General features: G+C 35.8%; 2 long non-coding RNA genes across 2 annotated transcripts; both read left to right on the top strand.

Moving 5' to 3' along the window:
- Positions 1-228: 228 nt before the first annotated feature.
- Positions 229-2,652, top strand: LOC308185819. Its single transcript, XR_013943768.1, has 4 exons — positions 229-971; positions 1,159-1,210; positions 1,288-1,454; positions 1,873-2,652. It is a non-coding gene; the product is annotated as an uncharacterized lncRNA (long non-coding RNA).
- Positions 2,653-18,853: 16,201 nt separating this feature from the next.
- Positions 18,854-22,083, top strand: LOC308185820. Its single transcript, XR_013943769.1, has 4 exons — positions 18,854-18,884; positions 19,626-19,660; positions 21,246-21,347; positions 21,843-22,083. It is a non-coding gene; the product is annotated as an uncharacterized lncRNA (long non-coding RNA).
- Positions 22,084-22,561: the final 478 nt, after the last annotated feature.

The raw sequence follows: 22,561 nt of genomic DNA, 5'->3' as shown, positions 1-22,561 counted from the left end.
TTCATCGTCTCTACAATAAGGAGAGTTCTCTGGAGGTTTTAAAAAAATAGGTGAGGTTTGTTTTCTTCCAGAGTTGTTATAGCTTTAAGTGAATGTGATATGAGACACCAGCTACAGCATTGGCTTGGAGCCTGGGAACACTGGGGATGCAACACATGTTTTTGTTCTGACTTCTTGGGAACTGAAGGTGGTTCAGAAGTGGCAGCAGGTGAAGTTATGTTTATTTCCCCTTAAATAAACTGGAGAAAGCAGTCAGTGGATCCCAGAAGACACTGCTGAAGGTAATGGTGCCAGTGAAGCAAGCACCAGAGTGAATCTTCCCAGGTCACAGTGACAGCACAGACTCTACATCTGGCACTGATCTTGTACCTAGTAAGAAGCCTAGCATACAGGCTCTGTCCACAATCTGCTGAAAGTGGAAATATCTGCACGTGGTTTGGTTGCAGGGTTACTCACCCTTCTTTGACACAACACTCCAGACAAATAGCTGGTAATAATGTGGCAGTGTCCTTACTTCTTTTCACTGTGGTTGCTGAAGCACCTGTTTTATCTCCTGGGAATGCTGCTTCTCCTGGCCATGGGCTGTGCAGTCCTGAGTGTGTCTGATGTTCTGTGGAGATGTTATCTTACATACCTCTGGGTTTACACTGCTTTTAGTAAGTTTATTTTCATCTGTGCTGTGCCGCACATGGTGTAATGGGACCATCATTGTGCTTGGGGATCTGCAGCATTTCTCCAGAATGAATGTTAAAATGTAATGATAACAACAGCCACAATTTAGTATGCCAAAGGGGAAAAAAAATCCATGATTAATTGGTTAATTAATTGCCTCACCTGTTCTAAATCTTGTTTTTTTTTTTTTTTTTTTTTTTAAAGTCTACATTTTTAGCCAAGTGTTTCACTTGCAATGTAAAAAACTTGTTCTGGAAAGAGAAATGTCACTACAGACAGGGTACATTTACTTTGTTCAGGTGAAATCTGTTTCTGAGCTGTTGCTGATCCTGAACAACTCTTATAAATGAAGAAAGTTATTGTAACTCCCCATAAAAAGCATAGTAAATTTAAGTAAAGTTGAGAAATAATGTTAGCTCACCTTAATGGTTATGTCCAGAAAGGTGAGATCTAAGTTTGAAAAAGTATTTGCTGTTTTGTTGTCAGGATTCCCAAAAGACGAGGTTATAGAGGAAGAATGAAAACACATTTTCATAAGGTACTATCGGTTCATTCAAGTGGCTGGGAATCATAGTGTGAACTCGCAGAATATCTAACAGAAGTGTGAAACACCAGGGATCAGAAAAGAGACACCAAAGTATCTGTCTAATGGCTTGCCACTGTCTGAGGAACTGCCAGCTGCCAAAGGACTTCAGGTTGTGCATACAGCAGTGTCCCTTGGGTAGCTCAGATCTGGAGGTGGAGGAAGGAGGAATGAGTAAGACCCAGAACTGAAAATAAAGGTAAGTTGTGTCTTGATTGTTAATATACGAATAATCTTCTAAGCAGATTATTAGATGTCTGTGTGGATGGGCAGAGTCTTAAGGGGTCTGATGAGACTGTGCAGAATAAACTCCTCTGAATTAGAAAGGGATGTGAAAGTTCATTAAAAATATGGACATAAGAACGTTATCAAAATGCAGCGCTTTGTGACCCAGGTAATGATAGATTTGTTATTGGTGATGTGTGCTCAATTAATTTAAATTCTGTGAACTAGGAGGTAGATACTGAAGTGTTACAAACCTGACCTGGGGAGTTTTTTTTTTTTAAAAAAAAATATGGCTTCAGAAATAACTGTTAGAGCTGAGTAAAACTTGAAAAATCTGAAGTTGCCATTACTGTTGATCATGTGGAGTGTACACATATCTATCTTTTTTGCAGAACAGAGGTACACATTGGTTCCCTAGAGTTCAGAGGGTAACATTCGAGAACATACAGGTGTTGGCATTAAACTTCACTAATTGAATGGTCTGAAGGCTTCTTATTCACTGGTTCCTGTTACGTTTCATTTTCTGGGCTTCAGCCATTCAAGCACTGGTATCTTCAGGTAGGGGATAGTATTTCTGAGACCTGTGTTTTGACATACACACAGAAATAAACAAACAAACAAAATCCCCCACTATCTTCATGACATTAGAAAGTAATAGCTGGTAAAAGCCAATTTTGCCCATTAAGAACAGTGAATGAGTGAGGATAAATGAGGTGTAATGCATAGCTTTGAAGCATAAAAAATTGTTGCAATGCTCACAGTTAATTATAATTTATCCACATTCATTTCTCTTTAGATACCTGACAAGCTGGTGTTTCATTTTTCTAACGCTCACTACAATATTTAGCTTTTTATTTCCTGCAATAATTTCATCACTTCACTTCAAAAGCACATCTATTCCTTCCGGACTTAAGACAAATGTGTTTGTTGACTTTCAAGCTGTTAAAATTAGCCATAGCAGTGAATTAATATTCATTTGGAGTTATAACTCCATTACATCTATCTGCTTCTAAGCATGCACAGTCTAATGTATCGTCTGACTTTTATGTAAATAAATATGCCTCCTGCCTGCAGAGTTTGATGGCTGCTGTAGAACTTTTTGAACTTCATGGAGTTTTTCTAATACACAACACACCTAGAAATCTGAAAGTAACTAGCTACTAGTCCCTCCTCCCCCCCCCCCTTTTTTTTTCCTTCCCTGCTGACTGATTACACGATTACATAGATGATAATTTAAAAAATATTTTTAGAAACTTTCTTCAGCACAGACTGGATTCAGATTTGATCTCCAGCATTTTCAGACCGTGTTTTGGAGAGGCCTCTAGAAATCCTATGAAACCGCAGTATGCTAAAAGTTTTTATTTATTATTACTTTTTTTTTTTTTTAATTTCCTCATACTTGCCTTTCTCTGATGCTAGCACTTAAGTCTTTCATGAAGCCTTTTCTTTTTGCCATTGTTTCTCTGTCTCTAGTTCTGCATTTTTTCTGCCATTTACATCTACTTCATAGCCCTACCACTTTCATCATTCATACATGAGTAAAAAAGAATAGGTTGGAAAGAACTATTACTCAGACTTTTCCCTATAGATATGGTAATGGAGTGGCATATGTAATGTAACATTCATTTCAAGCTTTTGAGATCCACTGGGAATATGAATGTTCTGCCTGTAGAGTCAGAACTGTTGCAACAACCTCAAAAGCAATGTGAAATTTTGTTGGATCCTATTTTTTTTATATTATTATTCTTTTCATAGGACCTAATGTTTTAATTTAAATGCTGATGTGGTTTTGTTCAGTAACGGCAGTCCTTACAATTCATATATTCAAAATGTGTGTTTTAAAGTTGCATCTTCTTGCCCTGTTAGCCTGTTAGTTAGAACAAAGTTACCCTGACACAATATTTATTTTGCTGGTTGTTTTCTTTTTCTCTGGAGACCGATAATTCTTTCCTGATATTTATTCAGAAATAACTCACCTAATCTTCCAGCCAGAAGACTCCTTAAAAAATAACCCACTTGCGAATGATTATTAACGTTGTAGACCAGTTTTAGTGCTGTGAATCTGGCCTTTAACTTTTTACCCCTGCTCCTCTACATTTTCTCTGATTACTGAATGCATTTTTGTAAATTAGATCTTCCTTCATTCTAATACTTTTACATTTCTGCTTCTATGCATTTGGTATGGCTTACAGGTAGCACCTACCATTCCACCCCCTAAATCAGTGACAAAATTCATGCTGGATCATATTTGATGCTAATCCAGTGCCTTATTTTGGTCAATTTATGGGAAACTCAGAGTTTTATAGACTTCACTACCAGATTTGCAGTAAGCTAATTGAAAATAGATTTTATATTCATCATCATGAAAATAACTGGCACATCCAAAGAGGAGCATTGTGCAGGCTGATTAATGTTTCAACAGATCTTGATAATTACCAAAATAATTCTCACTACAATAAAAAGTTCAGGATAGTTCAATAGGCTTTTTCAAAATGTTAGCTTTCACATGCTTTCTAAGGCAGGAATGGAGCTATCTCATGAGGTTTGTCTTAATGGTAATATAATTTTGATTTATGAAAAACCTGGCAGCATTTTAGTTTGGAGGGGAAAAAGAAACCCTTTTTTTTGTTTGTTTTCTTTTTTCTTTTTCTTTTTTTTCGTGACGTCAAACTTATTGCTGGTCAGTAGTGGGGCCAGAAAATGTTTAGACCCGTGTAGGCTGTTAGCCTGGGAAGCCAGTTTCATTGTACAGGTTACTCATAGCAAGAGAGCAAAATCAGACTTAAACACTCCTGATCTGTTGCTCTCTGTTGAACATAATGTGGGTAGAAAGACCAACTACCTAATTTAATTACCTAAAGTAGATGCCTGAGGTTAGGTTTTGTGATTATCTCTTGGATATTCTGATCTTAGTCAAGGTAACAGTGACATTTTTGTCCTAACTGACTGGGAAATAGTGTTAGTTCAGCACTGCTGTAGGTGACAGCCAAGTTTTGCCATAACTATGCAAGACATGAATGACTAAAATAATGAAAGTCCAAGGCTTTCACAGAGAAAATCAGAAAGGTCAGGATGAAAAAGCTTCAGCTTCGTTTTCTATACACATCAGATTATGAAGTAGGTTAGATTTAGCCAAATGTTCCCCATAAAGAAATGCAATTTATAACTATAGGCACACTTTATTGTGAGCATGTGAAACTCTCCAAGGGCAGTTATTTGCAATTGATAACAGTCACTTTTTTTATTTTTTTTAAAATTTTTTTATTACTTTTTGCTATAGAGAATGAAATATATACATATAAAAAAATGTATCCGTCAGTATTCTCTGTAGAGAAAATGGTGAAGTTTAAGGAGGAAGAATGCATCCCTTTCCCCTACATGAGTTTTTCTGTACCACTCTTGTGCAGTGAGCTAAGTAGCTAGTTGAAGTCCATTGTAAACACTGTCATTACATGTTTCTTCAAAGCAAATTGTTTACACCTATGCTAAAAGATAAAAGAACTACTTTGGGATTAGAATTTCTTCCAGTTCCCTCTCCTTCTGTAATTCTGACCTTATCATTTTGCTCTGTCAGCATGCAACTTTGGCCCACTCTCATAGCTTATGGATCCAAATCCACGCTTCCTTTGGTTCTTGCTATCTGAGTACAAGAGTTGTTGTGTATGATGCAAGCACGGAAGGTTCCAGCTGCACCTGGAAGTGTTTTATACTTGCAGTTTCACGTCCCAAAATAGTGAAAAGTGAATCTCCCGTAATAGTAGTAACGTTGTACAAATTATTGCTTACCTTGTTTCCCATTAGTTGTCTATAAAAGCTGTTCTTATAAGCTTTTGTATTTATAAGTAAACGTGTATAGCAGTTGTGCCTAGTGATCTCTCTGCTGAGCTGTGAAAAACAAAGGCATTTGTATTGCAAAATATGGTATTTGTTAGCACTGTCTCTCACTCGTGCATTTTCCCTCATCTCCTATGATAAATTTCCTACTTCTACTGCATGTAAGCACTAGAGACTTCATTTCTAGTGTTAAGTCTAGTGTTCTTCTGCCTAATTTACAACATCTACCCCTAAGCTTCTTGCAGTTCTTTTCTGGCCTGCAGAACTGAAGCATCGTCCTAGAACTGAATCAACTGATCGAAAGTCAGGATAAAGTTGTTTTCCCTGGCCTCGGGACCACTTCTACTTCTAAAATAAGGTAATGCCACTGCATGTATGGCTGTAGTCCCCTGTGTGAGACACAGAGATAACAAGTGGCACCTGCTTCTGTGTGGTGAATTCTTCTCCATTGTGTTGTGCAGGAACAGCTGTGGAGGCTGCTGTGATCACTGTTCAGCTGTAGCAAAAGATAGCATCGTGTGGTTATCCATAGCCCATATGTGGCTGCTGTGAGACTCCTTGTTCAGACTATAGTGAGAGGTGTTTTCAAGAATATCTCTGTTTTTATCCATCAGTATCCATTTTATTTGCCAGGAGGTTCTAGCCTGCAGGTGTGCCAGGATATGGCAAGCACAGAGAAGATCCCTGTGCCTTTTTCTTCAGGTCAAGCAATGTTTATAGGTACTTAGCTGAAGCTGGGGTAACAGTTTTGGCAATTTTCTTAGGTGGTCAAGTGTTGTCTAGAAGGGAAGTGGAAAAAGAAAGGAAATGTTATTGGTGTGTCAGTGTTATCAAATACAGCTCAGATGTTAGAGCAAAAGCATCCTTCACAGCTATGTTCTCAGCTTCCCATTAAGTTTATATATTGCATATGTGGGGTTACTACTCATTATAGGGTGATAATTCCAGCCTCTACTTGGTTTTGAGAACTGAGGCAACAAGCAATAAATTGCTCATTTCACTAGTCCTACCTAGATACCAGCATTGTGTTGATAAATTATGTTAGGAAGCTGTTAATTTTGGTAATTTACAGCTGTTAGAATCTACCAGGAAAACTGTAACACTGAAAGGTTGTCTTCATTTTGCTGCAAAGCATTACAAACAGCTACTTTTGCTTTACATAGACCAATAGACTAATTAAACTTCTATAAACTGTGAAGAAACTGCAAAAAGGTTGAAAGTATGGCTAAACTTCACACTTATGCTCACTTGAATGGGTTTTACGTAGAGTTAGCTGGATTAATGCTGAAAAACACTTTTTATTTAAATCTGTTTTTATTTTTTTATCATTCTTCATGAGCTATGCAGCAAATAGATACCATTTACACCTAATAGCTCCCATAAGATGAGGTGTTCCTGCAGGTCATCCAGGACACCGGTTCTACCTGCAAGACTGAGGTTGCCTGGTTCTCGTGTTTCTGTAAAGCACATCATGCACGGCGAGTTCAAGTGACAGATGGACAGAGAAATCTAATCTTTAAACTTTTCCTGATGCCTATACGGCATGTTTGAAGACAATGGCATTTTGTCGTCTTATATATTGTAGTTTTGTTTTGATTTTTTTCTTAGAATCTCTTTTTCTCGCTGATTAGTTGTTTGCCTAGTGATCTCTAGCACTTCATTTTGTGTTTTTTGTTTGGTTTTTTTTTTTTTGGTTTGTTTTCCTGTGTTGATTTTTCCTTATCTTTGTGGTTTTTTTTTTTTTTTTTTTACTTTGATCAGATTGCTGCATCCTTATCTTTAGCAAACCATTTTCCTTTTAATCTCTTTTGATCTTTCTCTTCTATATATCGGACTGTATTTTTCTGTACTTTCTGTTTGTATATATGTGTGTGTGTATGTGTATAAGTTCTAGTGACTAGTTTATACTTTTTTTTTTTGATTTATGTGAAGATCTTTCCTTTGTGTTGAACATTTTTTTTTACATGTTTCTGTGATTAATTTTTGTTCTGTTATTCCTCTCATCGTATCCTGCTTTTTTTTCTGGCCATATATTAGCACTTTTTTTTCCTTCTGGATAATGTCATTACATTTTCTGATTTTCTTTTCAATATGTTTTTGTGTGTTGATTTCTTCATTTGAGTTTACCTACAGACTGACTTTGGTTTTGATCTTCTTTTGTCAGTACTCTCTTCTTAAAAATTGGTACACACAAATATTATATTATAAATTTTTATAAATGTTACATTATAAAAATATTATTTTTCTTCTAGTTCACTATCCTGTGTGAATTGCAGGAAAGAATGAAAATATCTTCTTAGGCCTAATTTTGCACTCTTCTTTTTGTGCTTGGCTTTCTTTTGGCATATAGTCTCACGAACACGTTCCCCTTTCATTTTCCTGCCCACCTGATACTAAGAGCCCTTTCTACTGCTGAGGCAGTAAACAAGATGCTTGTGTAATATAATGTTATTTCAAGGCTCCAGAGCATTGAAGAGATGTCATAAAGTGGCCTTTGGATAAATGAAAACCATGTTTGATATGTCTCAGCCTTGATCTAAACAGTTTACCAGCAGTGCATGATGAAGTAGATAGCACTGTCATGCTGACACTTTTCTGACAAAATTACCAGTAAGAAACAATGGTGACAGTGGGTTTTGTGATGGAGTGCCAGGCTGTATGAGGTAGATAGTACTTATTGGTTCCTACACAAAATATTTTTTCTACAACACATTTTATCTTTATGGCTTCCAAACATACCTTTGCTCTATTAGAACGAAGATTTACAGAAATAAAATGAAATTTAACAACCACTCCAGTTTTCCTGGAACTTTTTGTTCCTTAAAAGAACTTGATTTGAAACAAACCATATATTAGGTTATAATTTTATTTCTAAGTGAATGAGTGTTTAATAACTAGCTTTGCCGTATGGTATTTTGACCAAAGATCTACACAAACCTATCACATGTTCTTTTAGTTGGCAGGAATATCATCTCAGAATTTTTGCTTTCTAATAAAAGAAAGTTTTTTTTTTTTTTTTTTTTTCCACTCCAGTTTGAATATTGTTACAGTCTGGTATTTTGATATTTTCAGTACAAAAAAAAAAATATTTTATCATGGCTTTGCAAGATAAACCATCCTTAATATTTTAATGTGTGTATTTGTGTTGTACTTATTTTGTGATTAAGAACATAAATGTTTGACTTTCTAGTTGTGGCACTACATTCTCCTTGATTTGTCCAGAACATTATAAGAGTTAAAGACATTGCAGAATTGCTCTTAAAATTGCTCCCCCTCCCCTTCTCCCCCTCTCACCCCTCTCTCCCTCTCCCCTTCTCTCTCTCCTCCTTCAGAGATGTCCCAACACCTCCTCTGCTCTTGAATTTTAGAGTGGAAATTGTGCCCTGTGTTCATGGGTGCCTGGGCACAACCTAACACTTAAAAGGTAGCCGAAGTCTTTCCTTTGGCTTCCCTCGAGACTAATATAATTCTGCACAATCAGCCATGAAGAGTTTTAAAACTGGAGATGAAAAATGGTCCTGTAGAGGATGCTCCCCTGTATAAATTTAAAGTTATCTAATCTTACTGACAAAAATATGTTACCTTAGCCTAAAGCATCTAGTGTTTAGCTGTTTTCTCTTGCACTCCTCATTTTGACTACAGATTATTCTGGATATGTAAATGCTTGGCAAAGGATAACATTTAGAGCTTTCTGTAGCTTTGCAACTGTGACATACTTTTTAATTAAACAGTAACAATTGCAGCCCATGGCATTTCCTGAGATTAATGAGTGGCTGGAAAACTGCATGGCCTAAAGCAAATTAGCCCATCATTAATTAATCATAAAAAAACTTGCTACTGGGTTTGGTTATAATTTGTTAGAACTTAGAATAAAATAAAAAGAATTACTTTCCTTTTTCTGTAATTCAGTCTTTTTTACCCAAACTAGTGGGACCTTCAACTAACTCTAACATTCAATATTTATGTCAAGTACTATGAACTTTATACGTTGTGCACATTTTTAAAATAACAGAAAACTTCTGAATCGTTTTCCTGTTGTAGAAGGTGCATTCTCACAGAGGCAGGTTTTATTTTTATTTTTATTTTTTTTGAGTCCACAGCAAGTCAGGGGAATTCTCTACGTTTTTCCATAGCTCTCAATTTCCATAAGAATTTTTCCAAATATATCCTATGCCTTTGTCACTCTTAGAAACATTCCAGAAATTTTTGACTTTTAAAAAATAATGTTTCTAGATTAAACCAAATTAATTTATCTCTACCCCCCATTTATTTTAATATTTTAGGAAAAGTGTAAGAGGTAAATTTGAAAAGATCAGAAATACAGATTCACATAATTGATCCAGACCAGATTTTTTTTTCCCTCCATTTTTGATTTTCTCTCAACCATGTGCTGTGAGATAGGGGAAAAAAAAAAAAAAGTACCTCAGAAATTTAGGTGAAAGCTGATGGGAGCTCTTCTGGTGTAAAGGAGCTAAGACATTTTCCAAATCTTTCAGATCCCATCCCACCAGAGATGAGGGCCAGGATCTTTAAACATCTCCATTTGCTTCAGGGCTGGAGAGGAGAGAAGTTATTGTATGTGCTTCTCAGCATAAAGTTGGTGACGGAGATGAATTAAATAGGTAGATATAGAAATAAGATTATTCTGTTTGTTCCCCGAAGAATGGTAACAAAGTCGGTGATACTTTGAAGCTAATACTCTACATGGCTCAGAGAGACAGCCTTTGAGATGAAGATAAGTTTGTTGTCTGTTTCTTTTCAGTTTGTGTGTTTTTGTTGTTGTTGTTGTGGCAATGATAAGTGCATAATTGGAACTTGATTGTTTCCAACCATAGTCAGCTATCAGGGAGTAAACTTTTTGTTTACTTGTAGTCTATCTTCATTTTACAGACCACAAGTATCCTTATCAAAACACTAACCATCCAAATTGTGCATCTTACGAAGTAAGAGTTCGGGATTGTAGTTAAAAGCTGTTAAAGTTACTCTGACCTTCACTCTTCTTTCTGCCTTTTGCATTCACTGGGACGTGATTACCCAAAAGGCACTCTGACACACCTCCAGTTTTGATGCAGTGAGGCAACCTCAAAAGGCCTTGAAAAACCTGAATGATCCGGTGTAGCAGCTGAGCCTTTGGCAAAGAAAAGCCATCTTTGTGACTACAAACAGCAATTTCATAGAAACATGGAATCACAGAATGGCATGGGTTGGAAGGGACTTAAACATCATCCAGTTCCGACCCCAAGAAGAATTTTTCCATGATCTTTCCAGGCACAGAGGTGAGGCTCACTGGTCTGTAGTTTACCAGGTCTCTCCTTTCTACTCTTTTTAAAAATGGGAATGATATTTCCCTTTATCTAGTCACAAAGCCTGATGACCACTTCCATCTGACAAAACCTAATGTTTTGTGAGCTGATTTTGAAGGCAGCTAACACAAATCTGCAATTACTTGAATCTCAGTGTCTGAAAGAGATACATATCAACACGTGTTTAGTACGATGTTAATGTTTTACCAAAATATTAACTAATTTAAGACCTTTCTAAGAAACTAATTAAAATGAACTTGTATAACAATATTAAAAGCTGTAATTGGCTAAGGACAAATAAAGCGAAAGAAGCAACTTGAGCTGCTCATGGAAAAGTAACCAATGAGTTCACAAAGAAAGAGTACTGCGATAAGTCAGACACCAAAGCAACTTAGGCAAGATAAGATCAGGTTTTCTCAGTTTGTAATTTGCTCCATGACTTTTCATTTCCTAGATTCAGATTAGATTGTCCCCAGGAAATGTGTGCGTGGCTGGAAATGAAGGTAGGGGATGAACAAGTGTTGCTAAAACAGAAATTTGTCTTGTTCCAGAAAGCCCTGAGGCCAAGCACTGGAATGGAGTTTGGGGAAAATAAAACCTCAGTGCACTGTTGATCAGTATGAGATCATGCCAGCAGTCACTGGCAGCAGGTTCACAGTGCTTTGCACATGGTAGCTGCTCTGGTTAAGTGTAACAGAGTTAATTTCATCATAATTAATGTAGCCTTTTTATCCAGCCTGCAGACAAGCAATTGATTGGCTTCAGTTCTGAAAGTGTTCATCTTCTTCTTCTGCTTACCTTTAGAATGTGTGAGTAGCCCTAATGAAGCCGTAAGATTGCTCGTAATCATGCATAAAGCAAAATATATTCTAAAATCTCTGAAGGAGTATGGGACCTGAATTCACTGATTTCTCAACAACCATGCCACACACAATAAAAACTATAAAGGGACCTCTGTACTTAACAAATAAAGATTAATAATAAAAAATCTTGTACTGGAATAATAAAGTAGACTAGCACTCTACTCTTATTTTTTTTAAAGTAAATGACTGAGAGGTCTGATAAAAGTCTGTGAAACCATTAGTGAGATCAGGAACATGTCAATGGTTGACTGCTTTTTTTCTAAAAGGAGAACTAAAGGGCACCCAATGCAGCTATCAGAAATCAGGCTCAAACAAGTAATCATACAATTATAGAATGGTTTGGCTTGGAAGCAACCTTAAAGACCATCTAGTTCCAACCTCCCACTAGACCACGCTGCCCCCAGCCCCATCCAGCCTGACCTTGAATACTTTCAGGGATGGGGAAGCCACAGCTTCTCTGGGCAGCCTGTGCCGGGGCCTCACCATCCTCCTAGTGAGTAATTTCTTCCTTATAGCATAGCTAATCTAAATCTCCCCTCTTTTAGTTTAAAACCATTCCCCCTTGTCCTACCATTTCATTATCTGACTGAGCAAAAAGTTGTTCTCCATCTTTTTTATAAGCCCCATTTAAGCACTGAAAAGCTGCAATGAGGTCTCCCCAGAGTGTTCTTTTCTTCAGGCTGAAAAAATGTATAATGTGTATTTAATCAGTAGTGCTTGCTGCAGAATTATATAAATGATAGTGGTCTATTTGTGTTCAAAATGAGAATGGATAAAATCATAGATAAAAAAGCTCAAGAAAAGTTATTACTTACATGAAAAGCACCTCTGTCTCAGAAAGAGCTTGAAATACAACATGTGGGAGACAGTTTTGGCAAAAAAAAAAAAAAAAAAAAAGCTCTTTGGTACATTTGCTCTATCTTTATAGTCACCTCTAGTCATTTGCTTGGAAGCAGGATTTTTTAAAGAAAGCAGGTCTTTACTGGCTGTTGCTGCTGTATGATTGCTTGTATTGTTTCTGTGACTATGCTGTTATTTCTATACACTGGTTGGATAATTGAAACTACAAGCACAGGAGAACATGCATTTAGTAATGCCCACACACATGATGTATGTTGACACATCATGCCATAAATAATACAAGTAGCACATCACAAGTGCAAATACAAGTACACAACAAGAGCTTTCACAGTGGACTTACTCTTTTTGGTAACATTTTTTTTTCTTTCCTTTTTACCCCCCGCGTTGTTTAACATTCAGAGATATTCTCTTCAACCAGTGTAAAGAAAATGGCATTTCAGGATGTTCTATGATTGAGTCTAAAATCAGCTGTTACTTTGATTTTAAAAGCACTTCCTACTTTGAAAGAAGTGCTCAAGAGTTACAGTGTAAGTGCTCAAGAAGTGCTCAAGAGTCACACCACATGAGCCTTGGGCTTCAATTATCAAATTATTATGAAGAAAAGATACTACTTTCCTAGACACATGTGATATAAATACATAGAATCATGTATATATGTTGAAGAGATTCCTTTCTTCCAGCAGACAAATCGTGATAAACTGTTAATCAAACTTTTCTGTGTTTTCTCCAGATCTGTCTGAAGCTCTAAATTTTTGCATACAGTTACCATGAAGGTATTTTTATGTTTCCATTTACAACGCACGTTTGCATTTGTACCTACAAAACATTTGAAAATTAGCAGGTCCGCTATGACTGATGCATAAGCAGGCAAGACTTACGGTTCCTCCATAGGTCAAATAGATCATCAAGAAGATAGCTGTAGCCTATCAGGAAGATATACATCAGGAAGATTTTGTATCTAAAAACAGCCTCTATGTTTTTTTTTCTTTCTTTTTTTGTTACCCGCTGTAAGTTTTCTGTGATTCATCTTTTCTAAAGAGTATTTAAACCCAGAGCAGATGCCGGTGCAGGTCTGCCCAGCCCAGTTAGTGAACTGTATTGATCTGCCATACCTTTCTGTTTGCTTTCTTGATTTTGTTTCCCTGAACTCCAATTCATTTTTTTTTAATTATTATTATTATTTTATTATTATTCCTTTTTGCCTTTCAGCGCATTCCCTGAGCTCTGGTCCAATAAAGCACATCACCATGAATTCAAACAAAGAATCATGGGAGTCCTGCGTTTCATTTACTGAAAGCTTGTTAAACTTAATATATATGGAAGAAGTTACTTATGATTCAATAAAATTGCACTTTGAAGAAGAAATTCTAACTTCTTTCTGCCTGGAAGCTATGTAAAATGTATCGAAATAAGCCTCCCTAGGACATTGACTTTTAAAAAGCATATGAATGCCAAATGGAAACTCGAAACAGTTATTGTCTGAGGATCTTTCATTACAAAGATGTTATAAACAAGACACAACAGAAACACAGATTAATCTAGTGAGAGATGTCCCTGCCTATGGCAGAGAGGTTGAAGCTAGATGTTAAAGGTCCCTTCTAATCCAAACCATTTTATGATTCTATTTTCTTGTCAAAATCATGAAGTTCATTATTTATGAACAATACTTCCTGACCAGTGCTCTTGTGGAATCTAACTGTACAATAGTGTTTATCATTTCCACCAAAAGATTTGTGTTGACTCTAATATACTGATTCTGGCTACCTACATATGCCATGCTGTATAAAAGTATTTTAAGCTTACTTGTGCTGCATATGCTAAAAAGAAGTTGTTTCCACTAAAAAACAAAACAAAACAAACCAGAAAAGATCAAGAGATCAGAAAGGTCTAATAGATTTTTTTTTTTTTTTAATATATTATTTCTTACACTGGTAAATTTCAATCAAATGCAATCTTGTTTGATTTTTCTTCTTTTGTGAAATGTATCATTACTATTTGGGGATTGTTGTTGATATTAAATCCAAAGAAGCATATAGAGTGGGGCAGTTTTGGGGATGAAAAGACAGAATTGTGTGAAAATCAGAATGTATGCATTTAAATTTTGGAAATTTTCTGAATGAGAAAATATTTTTCAACCAGCTGTATTTATGTGTACATTAACGATGTAATTTTCCAAAGTTTCTTTAATACCTAGAATCACTGACTTATGTTACAAGGATATAGACCAAATCCATTGATTTCTTTGACTTAATTGCAGATTGAAGTACTTCATTTTTGACACCTGGGGTCAGATTTTTAGCTTGCCATAGATCATTAATTCATTGTTACTATAACAGTTTACCTTAGCAGGAAATCCATTCTTCCTTTTGGTAACCTTGTGCAAAATGTGCAGCATATGCTTTACAAAATGAATGAATATAATGAATTTTCATATATTTTGAAACAAATGAACAAACAAACAAAAGCAAACTGACAACCACATTGCATTTTCTAATGCTACTTTGTATTTGAATATGGTTCTTGAATGACTGGATAACAATAACAATCCTTAATATCAATACAATTAAACAGTAGGTTATTGCTAGTAAATATATTGGTTTGGTCCAGTTACTGCTATGCTAGTAAGCCGATGCTTATCATTACTGATAAGCATCAAGAATGGGTCAAATATTATATTAAAAAATATAAAGAATATTTTAAACTGGCACTGGGAAATATTGGAGGTAATTTTAATGAATCGTGGATACTGTACTAATTAGAGAATCCACATACCTAATTAGTAAGGTAGCAATGACTGTAAAGGGGAAGGAGAAAAAAGAATCTAGCTAGTCCAAGTGAGCTCAAAATTTCAATTATTTTAAAGTTAATCTATCCAGGGTATAATTTTCTTCACTTACAACATTCTTACAGCACGTTGTGAAGATTTAAAAATGATTAGCAAAGTGTGTGGGCAAAAACTTGTCTAACATGAGTATGTAGGTGTTGTTAGCAACCCATATTTAATTAGAAAATTAAAGTACTGAGTGCCCATAGTCACTTTTTTGTTAGCTGCATGCAAGCAGCAAAATGTCAACAGATCTAAGCTGACAGCTACTACAGAAAACTATAGTTTTTTTTCTTTCTCTGCATTTGTTTTTTTTTAAGACATGCCTTTCTGGATAAAAGTTCTTGATTCTTTTCTGTGGGCTACTAGCACAGTCCGACATCTGTTGCAAATTTTTGGCCAAATTTTGTTTTCACATGAGAACAACTGGTAGAATGGCAAGTGGTTCCTTGAATAAGGGATCATAAATATAGCAAATGTGTGAAAAAATTGTCATGTAGCAAAGCAGTAAGCTTCATTCCATGCTGAGCAGAGTTTCACACGTTGTATCTTAACAGGCCTGGTTTAATGAATGCTAATAATTACATAATAAATGCTGTAGGTCTGATTTCCTACAGTGTTCTTCCAATGTCATGCTATCCATTTTATCCTTGTCTGATTAATCAATGGGATAACATAAACTTAAACTCGTTTGGTCTATTGATAAATTACAGCATAAAAGACGCCTCTAGAATTTTAGAGTACGGAAAATGAACTACCTACCCTTGCTTTTTTCTTTTTTATTTTTTCAAATGAAAATGCCTATGTATTCTAGTATACACGATGCACATGACACTAATAAATTATTTAGATCTATCAGTGACAATTTCTGATATGTTGGTTGTTCTTGTGCAATTTGGTTACATATATGTGGCATTAAAAAACAAAACAAAACAAAAAAGCCCACAAAACAGTGAATCAGAATTCACTAGTGTATGTAAGAGACTTATGGAGATGTTATTTTCTTAATCAAATTGGCAATAGTTTGTTGAATTTACAGTTAAATGCTATATTTCAAGCCCTGCTTAGTCTTCAGGGTTGCACGTTTTTGGCATTATTAGAATGATTTAGTAAACAGCTGTAAATAATGTCACTTTCCCTGAAGTGTTTGTACTATAACAACTTTATCCCTGGTGTCTCTCATGTGTTAGCATTTCTCTCAAGCAGAGCAGCTCTTCCACTAACATAGCAATAACTATAGCTCTTCCTGATCTGCTGTTTCTAAGACATCATCCACAAGCTTAGCAGGAGATGTTGGGCTAGTACAATCAGATGTATTTGACTGTGCTAATTAGCTAACAGCGTTGTTAATGGTCAGCATAAGGGGCTCAGCAGAGAAATAAAAAATCCATCATGTTTTCTGAACTGAAGGAGTTGAGAAGTAAGGTTTACTTTTGAGTGTAATGGTGAGTTCAGATACAAAGTTTGCTTTGGAGTGCAGTGGCTGGAACTTGCGAGATTATTGGAGGGGATGACTTACTTCAGAAGAAGGAAAAGAATAATTTCTCCACTGTGGTAATTCTTCCCATAGGATTCCCCTTCCCCATCCACTCACTTTGCTGTCATTCTTTTACTTACTAGGCTCCTGGCATTCCCAGTTTTCTCTGTTCTGCATAAGAAACCATTGCCTTATCTGTCATCTTATTGGTTACTTCTAAGGAAAAGTCCATTAAAAACAAAGTTAGACCCAGCTGAAAGCTTACATATTGGTAATAACATATACATGCCATATATAAATTCAGTGCTGTACTCATGAAGCAACCTATTCCTGTATGCAAGTCTTGTTTGTAATGCTTACTTTGATACAAGAGCAATTTAAATTTGTCTTACTCTTTCGGATGTTAAGTTGTACAGATAAATAGCAAAGTAGATTTCAGGATATGTCTCTGCATTCTTAAATGAGGCTGATGACTTTTTTTTCAGCACCATATCTACTGTTCGGAAATGGATTTTTTATGAGCTGTATAGATAAAGAAACATAAAGAATCTGGTGGAAACTGCTGTTCTTTGAAAAAAAGCATTTGTATTTCTATTTGAAATGGAGATTCAGTCTCTAGGCCATTTGTCTTAACATGTGTATGATTTTTACAAATGAAATGTTGTAGAATTAATGCATTTAAAATATGAGTTTCTTCTGGCAAATGGAAACCAAAGAATGAATCTATATGTGATATTATGAAATGAATAAATGGTTGGAAAATGAAAACATTTTCCGACTTTAATATGAGTGAAAAATGTCTTGCAAATAACATTGTAGAATTTATCAGTTACTTGCATCATGTTTGTTTGATAGACTCTGACCCTGAGGTTAAACTAGGAAATTCTTTTGCTGAATAAAGTTGGAAGTAAGACCTAAATAATTCCAAAATGTTTATTATGAGCATTGTGAAAAGCTCATATTGTAACAGAATTGATTAAAGTGATTTACATTTATATAGCTTCTACATCAGGAAAGTGCCTCCAGAGCTTTATAGACTGAATGCAGAGATCAGTGCAACCAAAATGGAAAGTTTTGTCTCCAAAATATTTTATTTTAATGCCACATATAAACATTATGTGATATTTTGGGTGGAATATAGTGATCATTTCACCAAAACCTCAGGGCAAAGTTACTTGACCAGAAGAACTAAGCTAACACATTTCATAAGAAATTGTCTCGTGGAATACTTAAGAATTCAAGACATATACTATATATATAATTGTAAAGATTGAACTATGCACAGCTTGGGAAATTAGTTTAGGACAGATACTTGTGAAATAGGTCTACTTCCCTAATGATCACTCTTCCCCTTGATTTGTTTCCTTTCCTGTTTTTGAACACCTACATATTCCTTTGAGCTCTCCATCCATACGACAAAGCAATTTTGACTCAAACAAGCTGTAGCAATCCTGGTTTCAAAATGAACATTAGACTTCCAAATTTGTGCTTGAAAGCCATATATTCACGACCAAAATTCTCAGCTGTGGCCAAGGAATGATCAGTGCTGATATGAAAGGAAAGGTCAGTAGTGCTGTTTAAGTATATCTCTTTGTCCAACTCTATCACACAATTGCAAGTAGCATTTTTTACCTGAGTTCATTTGCTGGCATGATTTAGAGCTACACAGAGACTTACGTTTTAGGAGAAACCTGCCACGTGCTTTTGCAACATCAAGCCTTGTGAAAAAGATGCAAGCTGGATACCCTGCATCCCCTCTTGCAGTGTACCTCAGAGTTGGTTCTTCCTTTCACTGTCAGCTTTATTCTGATAGTAGCACACCATTTTTATTTATCTTTTTATTATCAGTAGGATATATCACCAGTCACGCAGCACTTCTTAACCATGTGCAATAGTCTTCTAGGAGAATGTGCACCCAGAACCTTCCTGAAGCTTAAGTAAACTTGTCAGTATCACTGCTGTCAACTTTCATTATTCTTGAGTTATTTTCATCCCACTCATTAAATGTGATTTCTCTTTGCAAATTCACATCAGTTTTCTAGTTAGTGTGTATCTTTTTTTTTCTTCCCCACTTTGACACAGAGACCTTAACTACAAAAAGTAACACTTACATCCCTGAATTTGTTTCATTTGCTGTTTTCTTTTGAGTATGAGTATCATGCTAGATTCTCTATAATTTGAAGTCCAATTTTTTTCCTGTTTTTGTCATATTTCAGGATGCTGGGGATGTGAAAAACAGTATGTAAGTAAACCATATGTAAGTAAAATTCACAGCTCCTGGAGCTGTTGCTCAGATCAGTTGTATAGATCTCAATTGTTAGGATGATTTTGAAAACACTGAACACACTCACTGTAACATTTGGTGCTGAAATAATTGAGAAACATATCATTGATATGAATGGTAAATAATCACTACATATTTAGCAATGAATTAAGATGACGTCAGGATATTCAAGGCTTCTTGAAGTTAATATCGAATGATCATACTAAAACACTAACAAATTATATGTTACTACAGACATTGAAGCAACTGACAATATATTATTATTTTTGAGCCCCTAGTACACTATAATTGTTGAAGCTTTTGGTATTTGTAACTCCTTTATTACGGGACACTCGTTGTTCTGGGACATTTAGTCAGGACTGGAATCAATATTCTGGGTCCTCAGTGACTATACAATGGGAATAAGGCCATCACAGGCTTGGCCTTGACATCTACAGGATGTGTCCTGAAGGAGATATGGGTGTGGAGCTGTTTCCTGCATGTCCCAGTTCTTCTCTAAGGAGTGGGAACCATGATATGTTCCTGTAGGTCCCATGGTCTAGGGACCAGACTGTGCAGTCTCTATACGTGGGAAACTGTTTCTAGGAGGCCCAACAACAAAAACTTTACAACTTTTTAAAAATAAAATCAGAAATCATCTCTGCTTTTAGTGTTGGCATGTATTGAAGAATTGTACATTAACCCAGCTATCTCTTTCAGGTTGTGTCTGTGCTTACATTGATCTCCATAATACAGTAGGTATCTTGGAGACATTTTTGGATAAGCAGTTAATTTTGAAATGTGATAAGACAAAGTCATATTTTGCTGCTGTACTGTGTACCTTTGTCGACTTTTACAAGCTTGTTAATTTTTATTTTTAAGCTTGAAATATTTTCTGTATTTCTAGATGCAGGACCTATTTAGTGAGCATTTAGAAATGGGTCTTCAGGGAGTATTTATAGACCCAGTATACAAGGAAATGTATGTTAGCTTCTTATAGCCTAGCACAAAATCTCCTGTGGCTGGTTTTGTTAAAATGAAAGGATAGGAAAGTTTCAGTGGGTTTCTTTTAAGCTATAAGAAAACATAGTTTAATTTTAGACTCATGCTTCATTTTAGACGTGATAATGTATTAGTGTTAACCATGCCAACAGACACTATTTGCTTGTTTGCTTGCCCTCCATTGTGCACTGATAGTTTCTGACTTTCCATTTTAAGAGTTGTCTCAGCCTAGACTCATTGGACAATTATGAGGACTATTCTTATGACTACAGCCCCGGAAATATGGCTTCAGTTCTCCACCATTTATAGATTTTCTGTTTGATTCATACAAGCCATTAAGTTCTCTGGTATTCAATCTTCCTTTTCTAAAATTAAGATAATATTCCCTGTTTTTTAGGGGGCAGGGTTAATTCACCCAGATAACAGGGCTGTGCCTAACATATAATGTAGCCTGTAACTCAGTGGTTAAAGACTTTTCTGAATGATAGGAGCACAGGTAATGTCAGGCTGCTACAAGCCTAGAATCAAAAAGTGTATTACATAGGAGAGTGTTCTGTTCATGAGTCTATCAAACAGTCATCGCCACAGTTTTTTTAACAATAGAGGTCATGAAGTCTGTACTTTTTTTTTTTTATTTTAAATTCATTGCTGTTATGCATATCAGGCTTTGTAGGTTAAGCCTTCAGGCAACCTGGTGCTGCCTGCTTTCTGGATATATGCAAGGTTTAGCTTAGAGGTGGCTTATTTGTATGTTTATTTGCATACAGAATTCCATGTCAAAAAATAAAGATGGCTAGTGTTAGAGCTGAACAGGGATTTTAAAAATTGTAAGTTTAGTCCTGGGTATCCCAAATCCACTCAAATCCAATTTAGGTGTTGAAGTTCGTTTTGCATTTTCATACTTAGCTTAAGGTCAAAAGAGTGAATGCTTGTTCAAGAGGTGACAAAAGGAGGAATTAGGAAGTTGGATCTAACACATGGCAACATTGTGAATGTAGCCAAATTATTCAGCCTGATTATATCAGTGGGAAGGACTACACTCCAAAAAAAATAATAGCAGCCAAAAAAGAATCTATGAAGATTTGGACTTTGAATCTGTTTGATACTATGTGAACAGAGCATTTAGATTTTCCTTACCAACAAGAGAAATTAAAGTAAATTTTTCATTTTTATGACAGCTGGATAAATGATTCTGTAAGATACATATTGATATTTTCATATTTAGCATCTTCATTAGTACCAAGTCCATATTATTTATGTCTAAAACCACCCAACACATTGTTAATGAGTTAAAAGAATAGTTAAGTTTTGTGTGTTACTGTTTTGTTCTTCTTCCAGACTTCAGATCTTGATCCATTCAGGCTTTGAGAACCAGGATAAACCATTCCATTGTTCAGACTTTTACAGGTGGCAAAAGTGTAGGAATTGAAGAACTGAAAGGCAAGGCTGTATTTCTTTTTTTATAAATCATTTGGCTGCTCTGTTTTCCCTGCGCTTATCTTCAATGGTAAACAGTTACCAATTCTAATGAAAGTTTTCATCTTTTTACCAACACTATCACATAGGTCATAATTATAAGGCTAACAGTACTTTGCGTGGTGCAGCACCTTCTGCACTGGTCTAGTTAGAGACAACAATGATGACTCTAAAAGCTCCCTCAAAACTCTCATTGTGAATTCCCCCCATATGTTGTTTATGACAAGTATTGCTGTTTAATCATCTGTTTAATCACTCTAAGGTAGCAGGGAAGCAGCAGAAGAGAGGCTAGTCTGGGAAATCCTAACCATGGGCACTAGGCAGTCATCTCATCTAGTATTACTGATCTAATTTACAGTAACACTGTGATTTCTGTGCAGCATTAGGTCTTTAAAGGACTGCAGGACCAATTCATAATCAGGCTTTTTTCTTTTTTTTTTCCTTTCCGTTCTTTTATAGCATGTATAGGTATTGCAGTAGTATTTCCATGGCACCTGAGGAAGCCATTCTCACCTTTCACCACATTGAAGATAGATTTTGTGCAGCAAGTAACCTTGAAAAGATGGACAGATTACTATATTGTATTTAGCTTGCAATTTCAAATCTTCTAACTCTGTTTTAATTTCTTTTTATTTTTAATTGTATTTTTTTATAAGTTACACATTATAAATTATAAGAATTTTTTTAAATGTTGATTTTGAACAGCTTTTTTTTTTTTTTTAATTTGAGTAAATAAATTCAAGTTAATCTATGAAAATCTGAGAGATACAACCTGACTTTGGGGACATAAAGCTCAAGTAAGAATTTTGAAATGTATCAGACCAAAAGTCTTAAAGCTAATTTAGCTCTGTCATACCTAAAGGCAAACAAAAGCAGACTGTGATTCTGTGATTCTTTGGAAGGGACCTTAAAGACCATCTAGTCCCAATCCCCCTGCCGTAGGAAGGGATGCCACCCACTAGATCAGAATGCTCAGGGCCCCATCCAGCCTGGCCTTGAACACCTCCAGGGATGGGGCATCCACAGCCTCTCTGGGCAACCTGTTCCAGTGTTTCACCACCCTCTGATTGAAAACTTTCCTCCTAACCTCTAATCTAAATCCCTCCTCTTTTAGTTTAAAGCCATTCCCCCTTGTCCTGTCATTGGTTTCCCCACAGTGATTCCATGAATACATTGTC

This window comes from Anser brachyrhynchus (assembly GCF_964034855.1).
Source record: "Anser brachyrhynchus genome assembly, chromosome: Z".
NCBI lineage: Eukaryota > Metazoa > Chordata > Aves > Anseriformes > Anatidae > Anser > Anser brachyrhynchus.
Note: the sequence above shows the minus strand (reverse complement) of the source record. Positions and strands in the feature narration are given on the sequence as shown.